Source organism: Eschscholzia californica, unplaced genomic scaffold (genome assembly GCF_041429995.1).
Source record: "Eschscholzia californica isolate CP2 unplaced genomic scaffold, dmEscCali1.0.p SCAF_4, whole genome shotgun sequence".
Classification (NCBI taxonomy): domain Eukaryota; kingdom Viridiplantae; phylum Streptophyta; class Magnoliopsida; order Ranunculales; family Papaveraceae; genus Eschscholzia; species Eschscholzia californica.
The window spans coordinates 52,249,219-52,267,587 of record NW_028238461.1 but is presented as its reverse complement, the minus strand read 5'-3'; the positions used below and the strand labels follow the sequence as shown (position 1 = coordinate 52,267,587).

Sequence of the window (18,369 nt, the reverse complement as noted above, 5' to 3'; positions counted from 1 at the left end):
GACATTCGAAGAACTAGTAACTAGAATATCATCGACATATAGTAATAAAATTAAAATCCCTCTTGATGATCGATGATAAAATAATAATGGGTTTGAAAGTGATTGCCTGAAACCCATTTTTAAGATGCAATTGCTGAATCTAGAATGCCAAGCCCTAGGGGCTTGCTTCAGGCCATACAAAGCCTTATGAAGCTTACAAACATGTTGGGGAAAGGATGGGTGTTCGAATCCTTTAGGTTGAGTCATGTAGACAGACTCTTGAAGATCCCCATTAAGGAATGCGTTTTTGACATCGAGCTGTTTAATTTTTCAATTACCTGACAGAGCAATAGAGATGACTATTCTAATAAATTGAGGACGAACAACTAGACTGTAGGTTTCTGCATAATCAATCTCATGTTGTTGAGTAAACCCCCGAGCGACTAATCGTGCCTTATAGCGTTGAATTGAACCATCGGCCTTCTGCTTTACCTTGAAAATCCATTTACAATCAACTATTTACCAGTAGAGGGAGCTAGGACTAGAGACCAGGTGTCATTCTTGTGGAGAGCATTGATTTCCTCAGTCATAGCTTGTCTCCAGTGTTCATGTTTAGAGGCTTGAAGAAAGGTAGTTGGTTCTTCAAGAGGTGTATTATGAACAAGAGAGAGAAGATATTGAGGAAGAGAATGAGGTGTGTGTTGGGTTTTGCACCCTTCTACTAGTGTTTATAGCGGAATAAGACATCTAATGTCTACACTAGTATTCCCAGGATCACATGCATAAGCCTATGATAATCATTAATTAAAACTAGAAAGATAAATACCTTATTCGCTAGTTTTCCCTCGAACCTTTCCAATTGCTTATGAGAAGATCAAGAGCTTCAAGTGTAGCTCCTCTACTTGGGACACGAGCAATCAATTTGATCTCCCACCTTGTTGTATAGCTAGCACACCAATGGTGGTTGGAAGAAGAACTCCTTTCTTCTTGACTAGATAGATAGTTAATGGGAATTAGCTCACTTTCTCTTCTCTACTTGATGTGGTAGAGTAAGAAAGCTTAGAGAGAAATTCCACACCTTATTCTCTGCCCTAAGAGTGTTTATATAGAACCCTAATAAGAATCCACCTCCTTTTAGGTTTCCCAAAACACCCTTTAGAATAAGATTTAGGGAAATAGTCGAAAATAGCAACTATTGGTATTTTCTCAATTCCCTAAGGAGATGACGTCCAAACCCAGCCAAAATTGGCAGATTTAATGTTCATAACATAAGGAAACGTCCCTCCAAAAATCAGCCCAATCCGAGCCCTAAAAGTGCCCGAATCGGCCTAGGCCCAAAAACCCTGCTTTTGGCCTTTTTGTACTATCTTTGCCTAATTCCTTTTTAGGCCTATGAGATATGTTTATGGGACACTCCCATGATTATATCTCACTCCCACTAGTCATATCCTAGATCAATTTGTCACTCTTATGTGTAACCCGTTGTAGGATCCGATCGAAGTTAGCCGCGAATTACTTCGTAATTCGACGATCGTAGTTGGTCTCTAGCTACAACTCTACGATCCCTAAATCAATCGGACTTGATGATCTTCCACATCAATTGTCCTATCCGACAAATTGTTCGCATTGTCACCTTGGTCGAAGGACATCTCCTTCAACTCCTTCAGACTCCCACTTGGACTTAGAACAAGTACAATGCTCGATTCCCATGTCACTTAGTATCCCATCTGATACGTCACGTCATTCAGACTTTCTTGATCTCGAGTACAACTGTCAAAACAAATGATTAACTTTTAATCCATTTGAGCACGGCCATGCATTTTCAGTTGCTGCTCGTCAAGTGGCCCGAGGACACTGCATCCTAACATGGTTAGGAGGACATAATCCATTCTTGCGCTCCCACTCAACTTCATGTCTATCCTGTCCTTCCCAGTATCCGCCTTTATAACCTCCTTTTACGGCGCGGCGTTTAACGGAACCAAAGTCAGACATTCCTTACATAAGATGAGCTGAGCACTCATGTTTTGAGGAATCTCTTCAATCTTGTCTTTATGAGAAGTTTGACGATTTCATCATTCTTTGGATGAACTTCTCATGTTGAGGGTTATTCCAGCGCATAATCTCTATTATGCACTCACGTAGTCGAATCGAATACACTATTCCTATAGCCCATGAAACTGCGCTATCCCATCGACTCCCGTACTAGTCTTCGTGAGTCATTGTTGTCCATGCAATGACCTGGACTAGGGAATTGATAATGAATCACTCCAAGTTCACTTAGTAGGGTTTCATTCATCAGATCACGTATCTGACAAGCCTACTCGGAGCGTTTTCTTTATCGTGTGGACTGTCTCTTAAAATACCAAACCAAATTCTAAGGACAAAATAAAATTTCTTTTATTTTATTTATCGAATGTAAGTAATTAGGCACATAAACTCTTTTATGAATCCAAATTACATTTGTTGCCATTCCCCAATGCGCTTTATACCAATGTCCCTCATGTGTGAATCATGTTTGGACTGAGGTAACGGTTTGGTCAACGGATCTGCAACGTTATCATCCGTATGAACCTTGCAAATTACCACATCTTTTCTTTCTATGATTTCTCTAATCAAGTGGTACTTCCTTTGGATATGTTTGGATTTTTGGTGCGCTCTTGGTTCCTTGGCTTGGGCTATTGCTCCGTTGTTGTCACAATAGAGAGTCACGCCCTCTTCCATGCCAGGTACGACACCAAGTTCTATCATGAACTTCTTGATCCAAACTCCTTCCTTTGCAGCTTCCGAGGCCGCTAGGTATTCTGCTTCAGTGGTAGAGTCTGCAACTGTGCTCTGCTTGGAACTTTTCCAACATACCGCTCCTCCATTCAGACAGTAGACGAACCCAGATTGTGATTTGAAGTCGTCTCTATCAGTTTGAAAGCTTGCATCCACATGGCCTACAACTTTTAGTGTATCTTCCCCGCCATATACCAGGAAATGATCCTTAGTCCTTTTCAGGTACTTTAGGATATTCTTGGCGGCGTGCCAGTGCGCTTGGCCTGGATTTGATTGGTAACGGCTACACATGCTCAAAGCATATGAGACGTCTGGGCGAGTGCAGATCATGGCGTACATGATTGATCCTATTGCCGAAGCATAGGGTACTTTCATCATGTGTGCTAGCTCATCAGGACTCTTAGGACACTGATCTTTGCTAAGCACCATACCATGTGACATGGGAAGGAATCCTCTTTTGGAGTTTGTCATCTCGAACCGTTGAAGAATCTTATCTATATAAGTTTCTTGACTAAGTCCGATCATCCTCTTTGATCTATCTCTATAGATCTTGATTCCCAATATGTATTCTGCTTCCCCTAGGTCCTTCATAGAGAAGCATTTCCGAAGCCAGTCTTTAACTGATTCCAACATCGGAATCTTGTTTCCTATGATTAATATGTCATCGACATAAAGGACTAAGAAAACTAGGTCGCTCCCACTAACCTTCTTGTAAACACAAGATTCTTCTGCATTCTTGAGAAATCCAAATTCTTTGATTTTCTCTTCGAATCGAAGATTCCAACTCCGGCTTGCTTGCTTGAGTCCATAAATGGATTTCTTAAGCTTGCAAACTTTTCCAGCATTTTTGGAATCTACAAAACCTTCGGGTTGTGTCATGTACACATCCTCTTCCAAGTGTCCGTTTAGGAAGGCGGTTTTGACATCCATTTGCCAAATCTCATAATCATAATGAGCTGCAATTGCTAGAATGATCCGAATGGATTTAAGCATTGCGACAGGTGAAAAGGTTTCATCATAGTCTATACCATGAATCTGTTTGTATCCTTTCGCCACGAGTCTAGCTTTGAAAACGCTAACGTTTCCATCCTTGTCAGTTTTTACTTTGAAAACCCATTTGCATCCGATTGGTTTTGCTCCATCGGGCAAATCGATCAAGTTCCATACTTGATTTTCTGACATGGAATCCATTTCCGACCTCATGGCTTTTAGCCATTTTTCGGAGTCGGGGCTCGCCATAGCTTGGTTGTAGGTACTCGGCTCATTATCTTCTAACAGTAGGATATCTGTTTTCTGAGATAATTCCTGGAGCCTTTGAGATCTACGAGGGGCCTGAGCAACTTTTGGAGTGTTCTCAACTAGTTGAGATGTCTCCTGCGAATTTAATTCGACTTGAGCGGGAGGTACTCTCTCGACCTCATTTTCCTCTTCCATACTTTGTGTATAGATAGGAGCCGCTAAACCTCTTGATATCTCTATATCTGTGTTTATTTGTTGCTCATATCGAATTTCATCGATATCTACATTTCTCCCACTTGTCTGTTTGGAAAGGAATTCCTTTTCAAGGAAGACACCATCTCGAGCAACAAACACTTTGTTCTCAGATTCGTGGTAGAAGTAGTAACCCCTTGTCTCTTTTGGATAGCCCACAAAGAGACATTTGTCTGATTTAGGTGCGAGTTTGTCTCCTTGTAAACGTTTTACATAAACTTCGCATCCCCAGACTTTGAGAAAAGACAGCTTTGGAACCTTTCCAAACCATAACTCATATGGCGTCTTTTCTACAGCTTTTGACGGAGCTCGGTTAAGTGTGAAAGCAGCCGTTTCTAGAGCATACCCCCAGAACGTGTTTGGAAGATTTGCTAAACTCATCATAGATCGAACCATGTCTAACAAGGTGCGATTTCTCCTTTCAGAAACACCATTCATCTGGGGTGTTCCTGGCGGAGTGAGTTGAGATACTATACCACAACTCCTAAGATGATCGTCAAATTCTTGACTCAAATATTCACCACCTCGATCGGATCGAATGGCTTTTATTTTCTTGCCAAGTTGATTCTCTACTTCGTTCTGAAATTGTTTGAACATGTCAAACGATTCGGACTTATGCCTCATCAAGTATATGTAACCATAACGAGTGAAGTCATCCGTGAACGTGATGAAGTAGCCATAGTTACCTCTCGCCGGAGTACTCATTGGTCCGCATACATCCGTATGTATGAGTTCCAAGGGTTCTTTGGCTCGGTCTCCTTTTCCTTTAAAAGAAGACCTCGTCATTTTACCCATTAAACATGATTCGCATGTGTCATATGATTCTAAATTATACGAACCTAGAAGTCCATGCTCATGGAGCTTCTTCATGCGTGTCATGTTAATGTGACCCAAACGACAATGCCAAAGGTAACTTGGATTTGAATCATCTGACCGTAGCCTATTGGTTTCTATGTTGAAGACTTCGTTCTCAATATTCGTAATATAGAGACCGTTGTATAGCTTAGCACTGGTATAAAACATTTCACCTTTGTATAAAGAACAACGCTGGTTTTTTATTAATAGGTGATATCCCTCTTTGTCTAATTCTGAGACAGAGATAATGTTTCTAGAAATAGAGGGTACATAATAGCAATTATGAAGTTCTAAAACTAGACCAGTTTCTAAAGGTAGACTGAATGTTCCTACAGCTTTTGCAGCAACCGTTGCTCTATTTGCTACTCGTAGGACAAGCTCCCTTCCAGATAAATACTTGATTCCCTTAAGGCTCTGCACATCATAAATGATATGAGCACCACATCCGGTATCGAATACCCAGGATTGAGAATCAAATGTATTTGCTAAGTTAACTTCGATAACATAGATACCTTGGTCGGAATCGCGAGTTCCTTCCTTTTTCCTTTTGTTCTTCTGAATCAGTTGAAGTTCTTTCTTTGATTCAGACATTCCAATGCCTCTCCGGATTGCCTTGGAAGTCCCGTACTTCCTCAACCGTGATTTGTTTCGGGACATGTCCCTTAATCGACGGATGATTGTGTGCGCATCCATTTTCCTGAATCTCTTTTGAAGATTAGGTTCCATGGTTGCCAACATAAGGCAAGTTACTGAAATTGATTTCATCCGGATACTTTTGGCCTGCTTTTGTTCCTCAACCTTTGAGTTCGCAGTTATTCTTGGAATAGGGGTATCCAGTACGCTTTCTTTGTTTGTAGACTTGAGAACACTTCTCAATCTCTTTTCCCAATCAAGGAAGTTATCCATGTTCAATTTGTCCTCATCAAGGATTGAACATAGGTTGAAAAGATTGATTTTTGCCATAGTAAAACTACATGAAACAGAAAAAGGATTTTGCTAAGTATTACATTCGATAATTTTTGCAAAAAAGTTCTACGTTTTTGCCACATTATTCAAGATAAAACATGTCCCTAGATGAATAATGCGATTCCGAGATCCCATCTCTCAAGGATTAAGCGGACTAGGGCCCTGCCCTTAATTCCCATTGATTTAGGTGAGTGAACACTTTCACTGATCATACCGTATGATTCTCGGTTGATGGATTACATGTTAAGTGTAAAATCCATCCTTTTGCCTCGAGTATCCAAGACTCTCTTGCTGATCTCGTTGAGTAGAACCATTTAGACATGTAGGCCTCTTCTATAGGCCTACCCGCAATGTCCCAAGGTAGAGGAGGTACTCTGCGAAGGCCGACCCACCTTCCTCGAACAAGGGCGCAAGGAGTGTCTTAATTTGGATAGGCACTGTACTCAAAATTACTTTTAGGGACTTTTACGCTAGTCTGGCGTTCGTTTTAGTGAACTAATTAGCCTAACTAACATCCACGACATAAAGCGTAAATAAGTAAGTAAATGCGCGCGAGAAAGTAAATCAAGCACATATGGATCCTAGTATGGCCTCTAACCTAGAAGATCTAATCTCCTTTGGTTTGCTTCTTGTTTCGTCTTTTGGTTCGTCTAGATCTCCATCTTTGAACCTCCATTGATTTCTCCCACTCACCTTAGGACTCCTTCCTTGAGCTTCTTCAATGGACTCATAAACCCTAAACTCTAATTACAAGACTCAAACGATTCGCAGATCGTGTAAACTTGAAAATTAAAATTATTACAAATTAGGCACCCATCCGTGCTCAAAACAAAAATAAGAAACACTTTCTATGGCCATACTAGTTTCCGCATTCACATCACATGCAATCATATAATATATTTCAAGGCTAACAATTATATATGCATGTATATCCGGGAGATACTTTTGTCGACATCTATATGTCATGTACGTACCTTAAGTCTACATCAAAGGATTAGACTAATGGTGCGTCTTGGTTTGATTTTAAAATCTGATTTTAAAGAGAAATTCCGTTTAGGCTTTGAATGGCCCGGGTTTATTTCGGAAATATTTGGATTGGAATTTTGGAGAAAATTTGGATAAAACTCCCACTCGAATAGTGGTCCCTTTTCGTGGTCCGAAAAGCCTTGAAAAGACCCGGGACAAGTCCTAGACAAGTCCCGGCCCAAGCCCAAAAAGGGGCCCGGACAAGGTCCGGACATGGCACGGCCCATAGGGCCGGCATGTCCGAGCCGAGGCCAATAGGCCTGATCTCGTCCTGGCCGGAGCCAGGACGCTAGTCCAAGCACCAGACGCGTCCTAGACGCATCTGATGCTGGACCGGACCAGCACTAGGTGTCTCGGACTTAGTCCGAGACACCCAGGACCCCAGACGCGTCTCCAAGACGCGTCTGATGGTAGCTACTGGACGCGTCCCAGACGCGTCCTGGTTAAGCTACTGGTCGCGTCTGGAAGACGCGACCTGGAGTACCCGGACGCGTCCCCAGACGCATCCACCAGTAGTCTGGGACGCGTCTCCCAGACGCGTCCTCCAGACTACTGGTCCGGCCAGGAAGCTTCCTGGCCGGACCTATTGAGTTTCTAAAAAACTCAATAGTCTTTCCCCTTTTTTTTTTTTTTGTGTTGCAATTCTAAATTGCTATTTCCAAAATTTGAAACACTTCTAAAATATTTCAAATTCTTTTAGAACAATTCTAAATTTCCAAATTTTGTTTTTCACAAGTTTCCAAAAACTAAAAAAAAACAACTCTTACTCAAACTATTTTGGATCAAAATTTCAGGTTTTGAAACTCTTTTCAAGAACAAATTTTGAAATCTTTTGACAAATACTTGAATCTTATTCAAAATTAATCAAAATTTTGTGTTCAAAACACTTTTAAACACAATATTCTATCTAGAAAAGCATGGAATTGGTCCAAAACTTAGATAAGATAGGCTAATTGCAAGAGGCTCTGACGCCACTGTTGGGTTTTGCACCCTTCTACTAGTGTTTATAGCGGAATAAGACATCTAATGTCTACACTAGTATTCCCAGGATCACATGCATAAGCCTATGATAATCATTAATTAAAACTAGAAAGATAAATACCTTATTCGCTAGTTTTCCCTCGAACCTTTCCAATTGCTTATGAGAAGATCAAGAGCTTCAAGTGTAGCTCCTCTACTTGGGACACGAGCAATCAATTTGATCTCCCACCTTGTTGTATAGCTAGCACACCAATGGTGGTTGGAAGAAGAACTCCTTTCTTCTTGACTAGATAGATAGTTAATGGGAATTAGCTCACTTTCTCTTCTCTACTTGATGTGGTAGAGTAAGAAAGCTTAGAGAGAAATTCCACACCTTATTCTCTGCCCTAAGAGTGTTTATATAGAACCCTAATAAGAATCCACCTCCTTTTAGGTTTCCCAAAACACCCTTTAGAATAAGATTTAGGGAAATAGTCGAAAATAGCAACTATTGGTATTTTCTCAATTCCCTAAGGAGATGACGTCCAAACCCAGCCAAAATTGGCAGATTTAATGTTCATAACATAAGGAAACGTCCCTCCAAAAATCAGCCCAATCCGAGCCCTAAAAGTGCCCGAATCGGCCTAGGCCCAAAAACCCTGCTTTTGGCCTTTTTGTACTATCTTTGCCTAATTCCTTTTTAGGCCTATGAGATATGTTTATGGGACACTCCCATGATTATATCTCACTCCCACTAGTCATATCCTAGATCAATTTGTCACTCTTATGTGTAACCCGTTGTAGGATCCGATCGAAGTTAGCCGCGAATTACTTCGTAATTCGACGATCGTAGTTGGTCTCTAGCTACAACTCTACGATCCCTAAATCAATCGGACTTGATGATCTTCCACATCAATTGTCCTATCCGACAAATTGTTCGCATTGTCACCTTGGTCGAAGGACATCTCCTTCAACTCCTTCAGTGTGGTTAATAATATCCTTTGTTTTCTTGTGCCATCTCTTGTACGAGTGATCATGGATGTAAAGAAGTTGTAGTGGGTGGAGGGAGATTAGTAGTGGTGACAAGGTTTTCAGGCAGAGAAGATGATAAGGTGGTTCGTCAGATGGTGGAGAAGATGGATTAGGGTTTGTTACATATGGAGAGGACGAGTGGGTCGGATGGGGTTGGTTAGAGGACAGGTGAGCAGGAGGGGACACAGTTGGCATTACATCAGAAACCGCGTGATAATCAGAAGAGAGGGGTGGAGAATTTCCACGTGGTGAGGGGACCAGACCAGCTGTACTGGTTGGAACAGATGGAGAATTAGGGGAAACCACGAAAGGATGAGTTGTTGCATTTGTTGTGACAGATGGACGGTCCAGATTGGGATTGGAAGGGACGGTCTGAGTTAGAGAAAGAGGACAGACATTAGGGTTTAGGAAAGGTTTGTTCGTACAGTGAGAGGGGAAAACATTCTCATCGAAGAGAACATGACGAGAGATGAATATTCGTAAGGAAGATTCATCAAGACAAAGATAACCCTTATTTTGGGGACTATAACCAATGAAGATACATGGTTTTGATTTAACATCAAGCTTGGAAGATCGATAAGGTGTGAGGAGAGGAAAACATCTACACCCAAAACATCGAAAATCATTGTAATTAGGTTTCTTTCGAAGAAGTTTCTCATATGGAGATAAACCATTAAGAACAGTAGAGGAAAAACGATTGATAGTATAAATGGTCGTTTGAAAAGCTTCAGGCCAAAATATTTGTGGGAGAATACTATGATTCAAGAGACAGAGAGACGTTTCAACCAGATGTCTGATCTTTCGCTCTGCCACCCCATTTTGTTGTGGGGTATGAGGACAGGAGCGTCGATGGTGGATGCCATTTTTGGTAAGGAAGACAGAAAAGGCAGAACTGACAAATTCGCCTCCTCCATCAGTCTGAAAAATTTTGATTGGTCTTTCAAATTGTTTTTCGACAAAGGTTTTAAATGTTTCAAAATGAGATTGGACTTCTGATTTGTTTTTGAGAAAATAAATCCAGGTAAACCTGGTGTAATCATCAATTAGAAGTAAAACATAACGGTGACCAGTCGGTGATGCTACCAGAGATGGTGCCCAGAGGTCAGAGTGGACAATTTCATTAGGAAAAGTAGAAGAGTGGATAACAGACTGAAAGGGGAGACGATGATGCTTAGCCGAAATACAATTAGTACATTTACTGGATTGTATTACAGATTGTTGTAATTTTAAATCATAGTTCTTAATTACTGAATTTAAAACTTGCAGATGAGGATGTGCTAGTCGTCGATGCCAAACTTCAGACGAAGCACGAGAAGATGAAGACAATGATGAAGCAAAAAGCGATAAAGGAGGAAGCTCTGTTTTGAAGGAGAGACGAAATAGATCATCATTAAGTGTTCCGACGAGGAGTTTCCTCCCTGATGGTATTTCCTGAACAAAGAAGCCATGCCGATGAAAGACAACAAGACAGTTAAAGTCACGAAGGAGATGAGAGACAGAAATTAGGTTTTTCTTGAAGGAAGGAAGGAACTATTAAGACATTTTGGAGATAAAAATTAGAGGAGGGAAGAAGAAAATTACCTGTGCCAGAAACAGGGGTGACTTGACCAGTACCTACCATTACTTGGTCAGGAACAGAGACCTCAGAGCGAGATGAGGTTGAAGCGACATCAGAAGAGATATGCATTGTTGCACCAGAGTCCAAATACCAATTGGGATCAGCAGAGACTGAATCGATTCCCATAGAAGCAAAGGAGTGAGCTAGGTTAGTGAGATTGTTGAGAGAGTAGCACTGACGAGCAGAGTGTCCAATTTTGCCACAGTATTGACAAATCAGTGGAGAAGGAGGAGGACCAAGAACTGAAGAGGTAGGTCTCTGTTGATGATTTCTGTTTTGATTGAAATTTCTTTGAGACCTTCGATAACCACCCCTATTTTGACGTCCTCTGTTTCCCCTATAAGCAGGAACATGAGGAGCTCGAGGAGAGGAGGGTGTTTGGGAGAAAATAACAGCTGGTTGAATAGTTTGATTTCGAAGAAGTTCAAGACGAAATTCATGAGTGAGTAAAAGAAAATGCAACTCAGAGTAGGTAGGAGGAATAACTCTAGTGGTTATGGAGGTAACAAAGTTCTCATACTCTGTTCCAAGTCCAGAAAGAACAATGAGGACTAGGTCAATATCAGCTATTTGATGGCCAATGGCCACAAGAGAGTCTGAGAGAGATTTGATACGAAGGAGGTAGTATGAAACAGATGGAGACCCCTTTTTTCAAGCCAAAATATTAGATGTGAGAAGAGATTGATATACTCTTGAAAGATAACAAACAACAAATGATTTAGAGAGATTAATTCACCCTTTAAAGACCACAAAAACATATAATTTTATAGAAAGTCTGATTAATTCACTCTTCATAGAACTTTGAACAAATGAGTTTAAACAAAAAAAAAATAATTTGCACTATCTTTCAACAAAAAAAAAAAAAAAAAATTTACACAATATATAGGGTGTTAGTCCAAGTTGGCGGCGCCTATCTTTTGGGTCTTAAATAATTTAATCCCTCACAGTGAATATTTTAAATTTCGAAGGATAGAGAATAGATGGGGCCATGACAAATTCAAGGATGTTACATAAATAATAAATTAGAAACTAACATTTAAATAAACACTCCTACAAAAAAATTATTGTCTCTTGAAAAATGATTTACAGAATACAATCGAAATGGTTATTTGAAAATAAAAGTTATTTTATTAATGTGCTAGGAATACTGAGACAGAGTGTCACCATTTAACAAAGATAACAATAATAGTGGAAAATGTAAACACTAAATTGAATAACAACATTTACATTAGGAGAAACAGAGAAAGGCGTAAAATAATTACATTGTATATTAACCCGTTTACATTTAAGAGGCACAATGATAAAGATATTATCTTGGTATATGAGACGAAGAGGGAGACAAAATGTATAAACTAATTCATCTATTTACACTTACTACAACAAAATGAAGAACAAATGTAAACATAGATAACACAATCTTTTTTACAATTCATTTGAAATACAATGGCAAGAACATTACAATAGGAGAAACAGAGAAAGCATCAAATAATTACGTTGTATATTAACCCGTTTAAATTTAAGAGACACATATCTTGATACATGAGACGAAGAGAGAGAGAGACAAAAATTTATAAACTAATTCATCTATTTACTCTTAATACAACAAAATGAAGAACAAATTTAAACATAGGAAAAGAAAAACACAATCTCTTTTACAATTCATTTTAATACAATGGCAAGAACCATTCTTCTCCCCTTAGTTTGCATGAAAGACGGCCAACCTTCTCTTTTATTAGAGCTAGAAACATATGAAGTTAATGGAGGTGGTAAGTTTCCTTTTTATAATTTTAAAAGTCAGATGGAGAGAGAGACCATCTAAGTAACGGCCTCACCTATTAATGTGAATCTGAAAGAGCCTGGGTGGAGATTAAATCATGCTTAAATACCTTGATGAAGAGAAAAAAAAAGGAGAGAAATTAATGGGAGATGGTTTATAACCCCTTCAAGATTCTTTTTTTAAATTCAATATACTTCTTTCTTTTCAAATTAGAAAAGCTCATTAAATTTTAGAGAATGTTAGCTATAAAAACACGACCCGAAAATGTCATAATTGGCAAATAAAAATACATCAAATATGAATAGATCTTAATTACATTTGTTGTTTAATTGGAATACAATAAATAACATACTGAACATTCATTACCAATGAGAACTACAAAGATACATTCATTACCAATGAGAGCTACAGAGACTTAGGTGCTGTTTGTTTTTTCAATTTTTCAGATATGAAATCTGAATTGGACTCCAATTCAGATTTCAGATGTTTGATTTTTTATTTAAGAAATTCTGAAATCTTTGCTGAATAATTTGAACATCTGAATAGGCTGAATAAAGGCCCCCTCATTTCAGACTTGAAAACAAGTCTGAAATGAGAGCCAACATCTGAAATTAAGCAAATGACAATTGCACCCCTGCTAAATTGAATTTTCTATTTTTCATATTTTAACACCGACCAGCCACCACCCTCACCGACCAGAACCACCAGCAATGCCACCGGCACCGACCAGAACCACCTCCAATGCCACCGGCACCGACCAGAACCACCTCCAATGCTACCGGCACCGACCAGAACCACCACCACCTTCTCTCTATGTAGCTACAAGTATATCAAGACCAGATCTTTAACTGTTACACCTTAGAAAATCTATCTTTTCTTCAATTGTTAGACCTTAGTAATCTCAAAAACTTGAAAGAAACCCCAAAAAACTTGGGAAGTTATCACATCTAACCCATATTTTTCTTCATTCAGATCAACTTGGGAAGTTATCACATTATACTGTCGCCGGATCTGGTTATGCTCCAAACCCTCGCTGGATCTAGCGAGGGTTAGCTTATAATCTTCGAGTGTAGAGATAGAGATGGAGAGAGAGAGAGAGAGAGATGAATCCCTACCAAGCAGCCATTGTTGAGGAGAGAGAGAGCAGGAAAGAGGAGAAACTTATTAGGGTTTTGTTTAAAGATAATTAGGGTTTCCTTTTTATTTGTTCACAAGACCCATAAGGGTATAAGTGTCAAATTTGTAATTCAGATTTAATGATTCAGATCAAGAAAACAAACATCTATTTTTGAAATAATTGAGTATTTCAGATTCAGCCAATTAAGATTCAGCCAATTAAGATTCAGCCAATTAAGATTCAGACACCAGAAAAAAACAAACAGCACCTTAACCAGAAAAAAATGATGGTTCCGTGATGGTTTATCGTCTTTAATCTGTAAAAAGTAGAGATCATCAATGGATTGACTTCTGTTACTTAAATGAATTTAAATGCTATAAATTACACAGTGAGTTGAACAAAGAGAAGAGCATGATGGTTCCATGAATGGGGTAGTTGTTGTAGGACATTGACACAAAGATATTGGTAAAAGCCTCCAAAAAAGACATAATAACATTAGACTAAATTACCAACATAAAAATTAAAGAGAGGAGAGAATTAACTAATGGAAAAAAAGTTCTCTTAAATTAACATAATACACAGTTAAAGAAAAAAACCAAAGAGAGATTCATGAAGAAGAGGAAACATAGAGGATAACATAAAGGAGAAATTGTAGGATAACATTATACACAAAGAAGAAATTGAGAGATTTACTGGAATCTGAAATTTACGATACTATAGAGAGAAAGAGAGAGAGAGAGATGAAGAGGGAGAGGGAGAGGGAGAGCGTGTGATTTATGTAATTTAGTTAGGATTTATTTATGGTTTGTAAGATTTAAGTAGATAAAACCGTGAGAGTGGGAAATGTTAGTGGAGAAAATTAAGGATAAGAAACAGTTACTCAACTAATTATTCGATCAAAACCACACGATAAAATCTGAGATTTAAAACTAACCGTGAGATAAAACAATAACCGTGTGCAAGTAGTTTTCTGAAAAACATGGGTGGTTTTAACTACTAATCTGAATACGTGGGATGTGTCTTAGACGTTAGATTCAAAAACTCAAGATTATAATCTAACGGGCACGAATATCCAAAACATAAATCGACGACCCTGCTCAAAAAAGACCATTGTGCTTTATATAATAGATAATAGATATTGTTGCAAGATATATGTAATATACAAAAGACATCAATTTATGATTTGGTCTGATTTTTTCAGTTATCCATTGAACAAATCCATGCGACGAACCAAACTTATATGTCGCGGTCTTATAGTATCTGAGGCATATTTGGTTCCCTAACCGGACAAATATGTTTGGATTATATCAAATTGGTTTAAAATTAATTAGAGCTTGGGCAAAGTTGATGAATACAAATTTAGGTGGTGGCCACTATATAAACAACCAATTATCTTATATGGACAACTATTTTCAAACCCGGTTGTTCATATATTGGCCACCATTTGGGCACATACCAAAATTTAATAAGGAAACACCTAAATGAATGGAGAGTTCACCTTACTTAAGACACTATATACAATGATACCATCTATGGAGGAACCTATATTGGATTTTGAATTTTAATCTCTATTATGGAGAAACCCAAAAGAGTTTGCAAAAAAAAAATCTGTAAAAGAGTCTTAAATTATTTATGTTAATTGGGTTATTAAGAGACTTGCAAGAATTAAAATAAATAAATCCATAAACCATTCTGATGTAGCGAACCTATATAACAAATCATGTAAACTAAGCGTCTTTACATTTTGACCCGGATTTCTACCGAAGGGAATGTGTTTCATTCATGAAAAAAAATATACATGTTAAGAACAACAATGAACTGACCTTCGATTATAGACACATATAGGTTTATGTGGGTTCTGTGGTAACCATCACCTTCCCAAAAACAACAATCTAACTAGGCACTTTCAAATACATGCAATACACATTAAGAAACTATTTCTCTGGCAAAAATAAAGTGTGACTGTATCGTTCTTCAATCTGCTGGGTTTCCAAAAATTCATCCGACACGTTGCTTTTCAGTTCTTCCATCCTCCAATACTTTCAGATTCCACCGGCTCTTCTGGATCTTCCAACCTAGGAGATAAAACACACACTGGAAATACGAATTACAAGTTAGATACATTCTCCTAATGAACAAAATAAAATTCAATCTCAATATGCTTGAGAGAATATTAGAATGTCCAAAGATTGTTGAAAACTTTGAATTCAAGCCTCAAGAGAAACTTATCACTTCTATCCCTTATGAAATCAGACAAAACACATGAAACGGATATACAAAACTAAATAAATATGGAGAAATGCAACCTCTGGTCGTGGTAATATCATGTGTTGATTTCTTTTGGAGTTTGACCTTTGATGAGGGGTAGTCTTAGGCCTCTATTAAAATCATGTTGAAACTCGGAATACAGAAATAGATGAATTCGACACGCCAAAATAGGGTTTATCATCAATCTGGGTAAGTCCACCTCTACTGCTAACAAAAAGAATCAAGTGCATCAGATGTCACCCAGAGAAATCAGTGAAGATGAATGAAAATTCAAATTGTAAAAATCCAAAAAGAGTTTAACTGGGTGAATTCTTCCAAATTATCAAACATGAAATAATATAACTATGATGTACATATGAACCCTATTTCTCACCAACTAATGAACAAGTTACTCATTATCGTAGTGAGTGTTTTTTCATGTATGAAAGCTATGATGTACATGGTGACAATTATTTCTCACTAAGAAATTAACCCTCCACATTTGTTTGAATGCTTTCTGATGATGTTGAGATGTGATTTTCTCGGTTATCTTCCCCGTGAAACAGAGCCTGCAAAAACTAAAGAAAATAACGGACGCTCAAGTCAGTGAGGTGTTTTGCAATTCAAGGAAAGAATTCGAAATTACAGTTTAGAACGCGGCCTTCGGTCCCCTTTTTACGCTTGGATAAGTTGTGGCAATGCACGATTGAGATGATGCGGTGGTATGGCGTCAGTGTTGATGATAACCTTGCATCGATCGTCGTTTGAAACATAATATTGGATGAGTGGCCACCATCTGACATTGACAGATTCATTGACATATAACGGTCCGTTTATAAAAAGTGGATTGTTGGCTCTTTTTAGCCTTCCACATCACATTGTTTTGTTCAGGTTGATTAGATCTAATAAATATATAGATATAGTTGCACCAACACATTCATAAATTCTATTCCCCATTAAATAAATAACATCAATACAACCAAAGGAGAAACTAACATGCATCAACTCAATCACGAAGTTTATTTTTCTCTCGACCCATTTACTGTAAAAACAAGAGGTAATCTTCACACTGACTAAAAATATCCTATTGTGATGACTAGCAAACCATTCCCAACTTATACAAATTATCAAATCTAAAAAAGTATATGCTCAAGCTATATTACAAGGTGATACATATATAATAGTTTGTCGTGCACACGCCTCAAAGCAGTTTGCTTCAGAACGCATTCACCTTAATCGTTGAATAAGTCCTTTTGAGAAAAATATATCTTATTGTCAGGACTAGGGCTGGGAAAAATGCCCGTTGACCGCGAACCGCCTGGTGTCCGCCCGAGTCTGAAGACACCAGAGACCGCCCGAAATCCGCTCGAGCCAAACCCGGACCGACCGATTAGAGTTGTCGAGCCGGTCTCGGTTCTGAAGCTCTGACCGGTTGTCAATTACCAAGCCCGGACCGCCCGAACCGATTTCTTAACAACCGTTAGATTAAGACATTATCAACATCACCAGCCGTTAGATTAAGGGGTTTATCCCGGGGTATAAATAGGTTTCTTTTGAAGACAACCTTATTAACCCTAAGTGCCTATCTCTCTCTCATCTCCAAAACGCATCTCCCCTCTCTTTGTCTCATCTCTCTGTCTCATCTCCCTCTCTCGGGTCCTTTCTCTCTCTCGACTACTTTCTCTCTCTGTCTCATGATCTCATCTCTCTCTCTCTCTCTCTCTCTCTCTCTCTCTCTCTCTCTCTCTCTCTCTCGTCTCATTGTACCCTCTCATAGTTGTAGAGAAAGAAAAACGAACCTGAAGACAAACGAACTTGAAGAACGAACTTGCAGAAGAATGAAGAAGAACAAAGTTGAGCAAAACCAAAGAAGAATGAAAAAAAACAAAGTTGAAGAAAAACGAAATTAAAGAAGAACGAATAGATGACGAAGATCTGGTTTTTTAAGATGTATTTTTTCTTCTTAAGATTTATTTCATGTTGTATCTTTTTAAGATTTGTTTCATGTTATTTCTTCTCATCATCTTGTTTCATGTAGAACTATCCCAAATTTTGCCCTAATTGGACCCCCCCCCCCCCCCCAATTTTGCCCCCCAATTCTGCCATAATTTTATCCTCCTATTTTGCCCTAATTTGACCCCCAATTTTGTCCTAATTTGTAACCCTAAATTCGGTTATACTCGGACCGACCCAGACTGGTACTCGAAGGAAAAACCCGATCTCGGGCGGGCTTCGAGCAAGATCATTTTAGGTTTTGACCGGCCCGGAAACCCAATCAGATATTGTGTTGTGGAGCCCGAACCGCCTGAGACCGATGAAATTAGCTCGCGGGTAAGCCCGACCGGACCGATTCCCACCCCTAGTCAGGACTACCAAACCATCCCCAACTTGTAGAAACTATTCATGCGAGAAACATATAAATTTAAACGATGCCTGCAATTTTTTTCCTTTTGTAGATGCGTACACCTCAAGGCGAAACAGACCGCCTCACTTTGAGGCGCAAGCATCTAATGGTTTTTGTAA

At 38.8% G+C, this 18,369-nt stretch overlaps 1 long non-coding RNA gene across 1 annotated transcript; it reads right to left on the bottom strand.

The window, feature by feature from the left end:
* Positions 1–15,353: 15,353 nt before the first annotated feature.
* LOC147545955 (uncharacterized) lies at positions 15,354–17,177 on the bottom strand. Its single transcript, XR_015224248.1, has 2 exons — positions 16,340–17,177; positions 15,354–15,674 (listed from the first exon to the last, which is right to left on the bottom strand). It is a non-coding gene; the product is annotated as an uncharacterized LOC147545955 (long non-coding RNA).
* Positions 17,178–18,369: the final 1,192 nt, after the last annotated feature.